The following is a 6618-nucleotide window of genomic DNA, read 5'->3' as shown; positions in this document are numbered from 1 at the left end:
AAGCCAATCTTGTAAATAAATGCCTGCCAGATCTGTCCGGCGAGACAGCGGTGAAGGTCGGGCAGGTTTCATGCTGTTTACAGATGTGACCCCATCTAGAGAGCGATTTAACTTCTGTACTCCGGAAGAAAAAGACTGACCTCAATATGATCTCAGCTCATAACATTTTGGAGTACTTGAAACCAATAGAAGCCACCAAGAAAGTGGCTAAAACTGACTGACTGAAAGCAAAGTATATGTATTATGTATTTTTGTAACAGTGTAATTTTAGTATCATTGATATATATATACTATATATACTGTATATATATATATATATATATATATGAAAATGATCGGCTTACCAGAGAGTAGAATCAATGGAAACATAGCTGTTAAGAAACAATATGTATTTTTATATTGTGTAATGTAATAATAATATAACATCTGTATATAAATGCTTATTACGTGTATAAACATAGTGCAAAATACTTTTTATATAATTCCTTATTTGTAGGTATCTTTGTATAAAAGCATCTATTAGATGAATACATTTTAAAGTGTAATAACAACCATTCTTTAATATTAATGTTATTTTATATAATAAAAAAATAATTATGCTAAGATTTATAGGATGGATTTAAAAAGGAATTCAGTAGTTTACTTTTGGATGTTCTTGGTTGGCAATTTCAGATTATGTGACCAACTTAGTATTTATAATGGTTTTTAAAGTAAAAGGGGTGGATCATTTCTTTAAACACTCCTGACATCATGAGACCTGGATCACAAAGCTGCACTATCAAATGTACTCATTGTGAGTCTACATTAACAATAGTTAAAGAGGCTTAGTGAATGTTAAATCCCAACTGGTTCAAACTAGTTATTGGGGTTTTTTTTCAGCGATGAAGAGGGTGTCTCTTTTTATCCACACAATTGCCTACATCAAGCTATGCAACTTAAGCACAGTGTTGACTTTCTTGAATGGCCAGATGCATATAGCCAGTGTGAATGGGTCTCCATTATTGGTCATTCTCAAGGTAAGTTAGACAATGCTGAGTATACATACACTGGGGTTTTCCTGATTTCATGTAAACACTATCTGATAATGACGACCAGCCAGACAGCTCACATTTACAGTTTTTTATCGAATGAAAACAGAATCAAAATTGCAACAGATCCAGAAATGCATGCAATAGATCTTCCTGAATGAATTTGTCTTGGAATAAACTGGTTGAGTAAAGGATTCAATAACTTATTCGTGAAGCTAATCATATATTTTGTTACTGGATTAATTAGTCTTTTTCAACAAAGACACTTATTGACAGAATAATGCAATCTGTAGAAAGAGTCTCTGAAAAATCCCCACCACTAATATGCACAGACTGGCAGTGTGTTCGGACAAATACAGAAAAGCAGAGTGATACAAACATACAGTCCTATATTTGAGGAGTTGAACACAAGAAAACAATTTATAGGAGACTTGAAAATAAGTGTAGGATAATGTTGTTCAAGATTGTACAGGTATTTATATTAAATCGACTCTGACCATTAAAAATGCCCCCCAAAAAACTTTAAATGACTCACCAGCTAGTGTCCCCCAAATGAATATCAGCCATTAAATGCGTTTTAAGGATTTTTAGTTATTTTTAATGGAAAACAAAATTGTTGTCATCCGTTTGCATGGAGTGGCATCCAGTCATCATAAATAGCAAAGGTTATTTTGTATTTTTACAGTAGTCCTGATTGCTAATCTGATCAAATAATGAATACAGAAAGAGAAATTAAAATTTGTGGTTACTTCCATTTCATTCATATCACTCGAAATAGAAAGTCAAGTTGAGAGCATTGCATTGTGGCACAGGGCTCCAGACTGCACCTAAAACAACTGCATTTGCGACCAAAAATATTAATTTGTAAGTGATATTTTTGCTGAGGTCGTCACTGGCGACTATATAAATTTACATGTTATGATTTAAAAATGTGCATGTAATGCCTATTTTCCTGATTGTTTTGTGATCACGTTTGAGACGCTGCACATCAATGTTTTAGTGGAATAACAGTCTTCATCTCTCTCATCACCAGCTTTGACGGCACACCTGCTAAAAGCAGCTCCAGAACTTTATATTATTTGTAGCATGCTTGCTGTCCAATAATCGCAATAAGCTTTGTGCTCTGTTACCTTTTAATAAACAAAGTATCAACTTTACAATTCTGCCAAATTCATAACAAATTTCAAACAATATATATATATACCATTTTGGTGTTCTTTAAAAGTTTTAAATAAAAAAGAATGACAGATCATTTAGGCCAAAGTAGGGTTGGGCAATATTTATTTGACCAAAATTACAGAAAAAAACTAATATTGTGAAATATTATTGAAATTGAAAATAATGGGTTTCTATTTTAATATACTTTCAAATATAATTTCTTCCCGTAATGCAAAGCTTGTATTTTCATCATCATCACTCCAGTCTTCAGTGTCACATGATCCTTCAGAAATAATTCTAATATGCTGATTTATTATCACTGTCGGAAATAGCTGAGCTGCATAATATTGTTGACACAAACTGCAAGTTCCAAAGATGAAGATGAGTCAATAAGGTTCCAAACTAAGGTAATTTTAATGAAAGTAATCCATGCACATAACAGTATGTACAAAAACACGAACAATACCGGACACTGAATTGCAACACAAGAGGAACTTAAATACACAGAGCAACTAACAAGATAATTAAACTATACGTGTGATCGTTAATGAATGACCATGCTGATGAGTGGCGGGAACAAAGGAAGCAAGAAAGTGATGAAACAAACTAAAAGTCCTTGAAAATTAAACCAAAATAAAATAACCATGACAATTGTTTTGGAACCTGTGATACTTTGTTCAGGATACTTTGATGAATAAAAAGTAAAAAAGAACAGCATTTATTTAAAATAGAAATCTTTTGTAATAATGTACACTACCATTCAAAAAAGGGGTCAGCAGATATTTTTTCTTTTCTTTTCTTTTTTTTTGAAAGAAATCTTATTTTTTTTCGAAAGAAAATATTACTTTTATTCAGCAAGGATGTGTTCAATTAATAAAAAGTGATAGTAAAGACTTATATTGTTAGAAAATATTTATATTTTAAAGAAGCAAACCTAAAATGTATATACCCCCAAACTACACGCACAGCAAATCAGGTGTTAAATTGAACTCTTTTCTGGTGTATATATAAGTGTCTAAAGATCAGTTCCGACAGGGGTGACACACTAAGACAAAACCTGACAAACGTGTCTGTTGCCGTTTGTCGCCGTCTGATGTTGCAGTGTGATGTTGCAGAAGTGTTGAATTCACCTCAGTAAATAATTTTATACCAAGAGTGTAAAAATGTATTTGATTAAATTATTACTCTCTGCAAATGTATATTAAACAACACTTCAAGGTTTATTTTGAAAATTTCAACTTTCTACCCCACATTAAATTTATAAAAACTGTATATTAACATTTAGTTAAAACATTGAAACAATGAACAATTTCTATGCTTACACCGTTCTACTGCTACACCCTTACTCAAAATAGTTGCACATTCAGTGTATCAATTGATGGTCATTCCCTTAAAGGTCCCATGGCATGAAAATTTCACTTTATGAGGTTTTTTAACATTAATATGAGTTCCCCTAGCCTGCCTATGGTCCCCCAGTGGCTAGAAATGGCGATAGGTGTAAACCGAGCCCTGGGTATCCTGCTTTGCCTTTGAGAAAATGAAAGCTCAGATGGCCCAATCCGGAATCTTCCCTTTATGTCGTCATACGGGGAAAGGTTACCTCCCCTTTCTCTGCTTTGCCCGCCCAGAGAATTTGGCCCGCACATGAGAAAATTAGCTACTACCGTGCGAGGCGAGCGCAATTTTTTTTTTCCTTCGAGAGACATCATGGCTTGCAAACGAGCGAAGCATGGCAGTTGCCCCGCCTCTCTCCTCCTCATTAGCATTTAAAGCTACAGACACAGAAATGGCACGTCCTAAGGAAAGCTCATTGTGGGACTGGCTCGTAGTGGCTGAAAGTCTGCACCAAGGCTGAATTTCGGGAAAGAGACTTCAGATACAGTACTAGGGACCACTTAGACCACCTATATAAAAGCATCCAAAAAGCAGCATGTCATGGGACCTTTAAGAAGTGCACTTAAGTATACTTTTATAAAGTGTACTTATTATGGAAATAATATACTTTAAAAGAACACACGTAAGTGCAAATTAAATATACTATTTTCGCTGCTTAAATACATTGTATTTGTAATTCATTTCAAATGTATCACATTTTAAAGTTATATTAAATGCAATAAGTTGAACTTTTGAGTGATTTTTTTAAACCACTTAAGTGGGACTTTTTAGTACATCTTTATATGTCCAATTACGTGTTTATAATTGATTCTAGTGTCTTTAAAATATGGTTAAAGTGTACTACTAATGTACTGACAAGCAATTAATGTTAACTAAAATATACTATAAATATAAAATATAAATATATATTTTATATAAATATAAAATATGTCAGTTAACAATACACTTAAGTGTGAATTAAATGTAATGTTTTCGACCACCTAAATGCATATTATTTGTACTTGATTTCAAATATATTACAGTTTAAAATTACATTAATTGCAATTAGCTTTTGAGTGATATTTTTGAACCACTTAAGTGGGACTTAAGTATATTTTATATGTACTTCTGAATAAGCAATTAATGTGAACTAAAATATACTTCAATGTCATATATCTCTGGCAATGAAGTTGAAATTCTGTATATTTATATATATTTTTAAATCTCTTAATTACCTAGCTACAATCAACACAAACAAAATGGAAAACCCTCTACATTTATTGACAAAACAATTTCTAAAACAAATACAAAAAAACGCTTTTTGCTGATGCACAAGAAAAACCCAACACTATATACAGTTACAACACTTTAACTCACTTATTAGAGTCTGGAGAACAATGCAAAATCACTTACATACAGTACTTGCATACAAAAGTACCTAATCTCGCCATCATAGAAAACATCATTCTGTATGATGTATAAGCCTGTTTCCTCATTGGGGACCTAAAAATGTCCACAAGGTCAAAATTTACTGGTATTACTATCCTTGTGGAGTCATTTGGTCCCCATAACGTATATGATTACTAACACACAAACACTTAATACAAAAAAATTCAAGAAAAATATAATTCCATGTACAACAAATGAGACCTTACTGTAAAACATTACCAAACTGTGTTAATTGTACCCCCGGTTTCACAGACAAGGCTTAAGACCAGCCCCGGACTAAAATGTAATTCTGAGTTGTTTCAACTGAAAGAAAATTGCACTGACTGATCTTTAAAAATATCAGTGCCTTTGTTTTGTCTCAAGATGCACACCAGTAATGTTTTTTAAGGCATGTTAATGAAAATTACTTAAATGTCCTTACTGAACTATGGCCTAATCCTGGCTTAGTCTAAGCCCTGTCTGTGAAACCAGGCCATTAGTTCCCAAACCTTTACTAGCACCAACATTAAACAGGACTGAAAGTTTTCTTCGAAAATCTTACTCCAGCATTAGTGAATGCAAGTTTGACTAAATAAATAAATGAATTAATAATAAAAAAATAACTCCAAATGAACTTGCTGGGAAGTGCTGTCTGTCAATGTCCCAGAAGTTCTCTATCGGCAGTAAACTTCAAATGTCATGAAGCTGCACACCATCTCTCCACGGTACGTGTGAACGGAAATGTTCCAAAGAGGCAGGAAAGTCAGAAAAAAATACCTTGAGGAAAAAAAGAAAAAAAAACAGAAGAACAGCAATTGTTATAAAACATATCCAGTCATTATAAATGGTTCAGTTGAGTGAAAGCAATAGACACAGTTGCAGTCCAAAGTTTACATACACCTTGCAGTATCTGCAAAATGTTTATAATTTAAGCAGTAAGAGGGTAGAGAAGTAGAATCATTAAAAAATGGCAATTTCTGCAAGGTGTATGTAAACTTTTGACCCCAAAGAGGCAGGAAAGTCAGAAAAAAATACCTTGAGGAAAGAAGAAAAAAAAAACACAAAAAAAACCCCAGAAGATCAATAATTGTTATAAAACATATCCAGTCATTATAAATGGTTCAGTTGAGTGAAAGCAATAGACACAGTTGCAGTCCAAAGTTTACATACACCTTGCAGTATCTGCAAAATGTTTATAATTTAAGCAGTAAGAGGGTAGAGAAGTAGAATCATTAAAAAATGGCAATTTCTGCAAGGTGTATGTAAACTTTTGACCACATCTGCATCACCTAAGAGGTGAATTATCTCAGTCATCAGGGCAACATCGTCGTAGAAAGCTGGGAGATGTTCCTTCAGATTTCCAACAAACACCAGAATTTCTGACCACACCATCTTCACTGACACTGGGCTTTAAAAATAGATAACATTTTTAAAAACATTTTTTATTCCTACTTTACAGGGAATAAAACATAACTTTACCAATAACCAAAAAATAGATAAATACACTCTTAAAAATAAAGGTGCTTCAAAAGTTTCTTCACAGTGATGCCATAGAAAAACCTTTTTTGGTTCCACAAAGAACCATTCAGTCAAAGGTTCTTTAAAGAACCATCTCTTTCTTACCTTTTTA

General features: G+C 33.1%; 1 pseudogene; it reads right to left on the bottom strand.

The window, feature by feature from the left end:
- The window catches only part of LOC107692316 (macrophage mannose receptor 1-like), a 9067-nt pseudogene extending 8698 nt beyond the window's left edge, over positions 1–369 (bottom strand).
- Positions 370–6618: the final 6249 nt, after the last annotated feature.

This window comes from Sinocyclocheilus anshuiensis, unplaced genomic scaffold (assembly GCF_001515605.1).
Source record: "Sinocyclocheilus anshuiensis isolate Anshui unplaced genomic scaffold, SAMN03320099.WGS_v1.1 scaffold478, whole genome shotgun sequence".
NCBI classification, from domain to species: Eukaryota; Metazoa; Chordata; class Actinopteri; order Cypriniformes; family Cyprinidae; genus Sinocyclocheilus; species Sinocyclocheilus anshuiensis.
The sequence above is the reverse complement of the archived record's forward strand: the minus strand, read 5'-3'. Positions and strand labels throughout refer to the sequence as shown.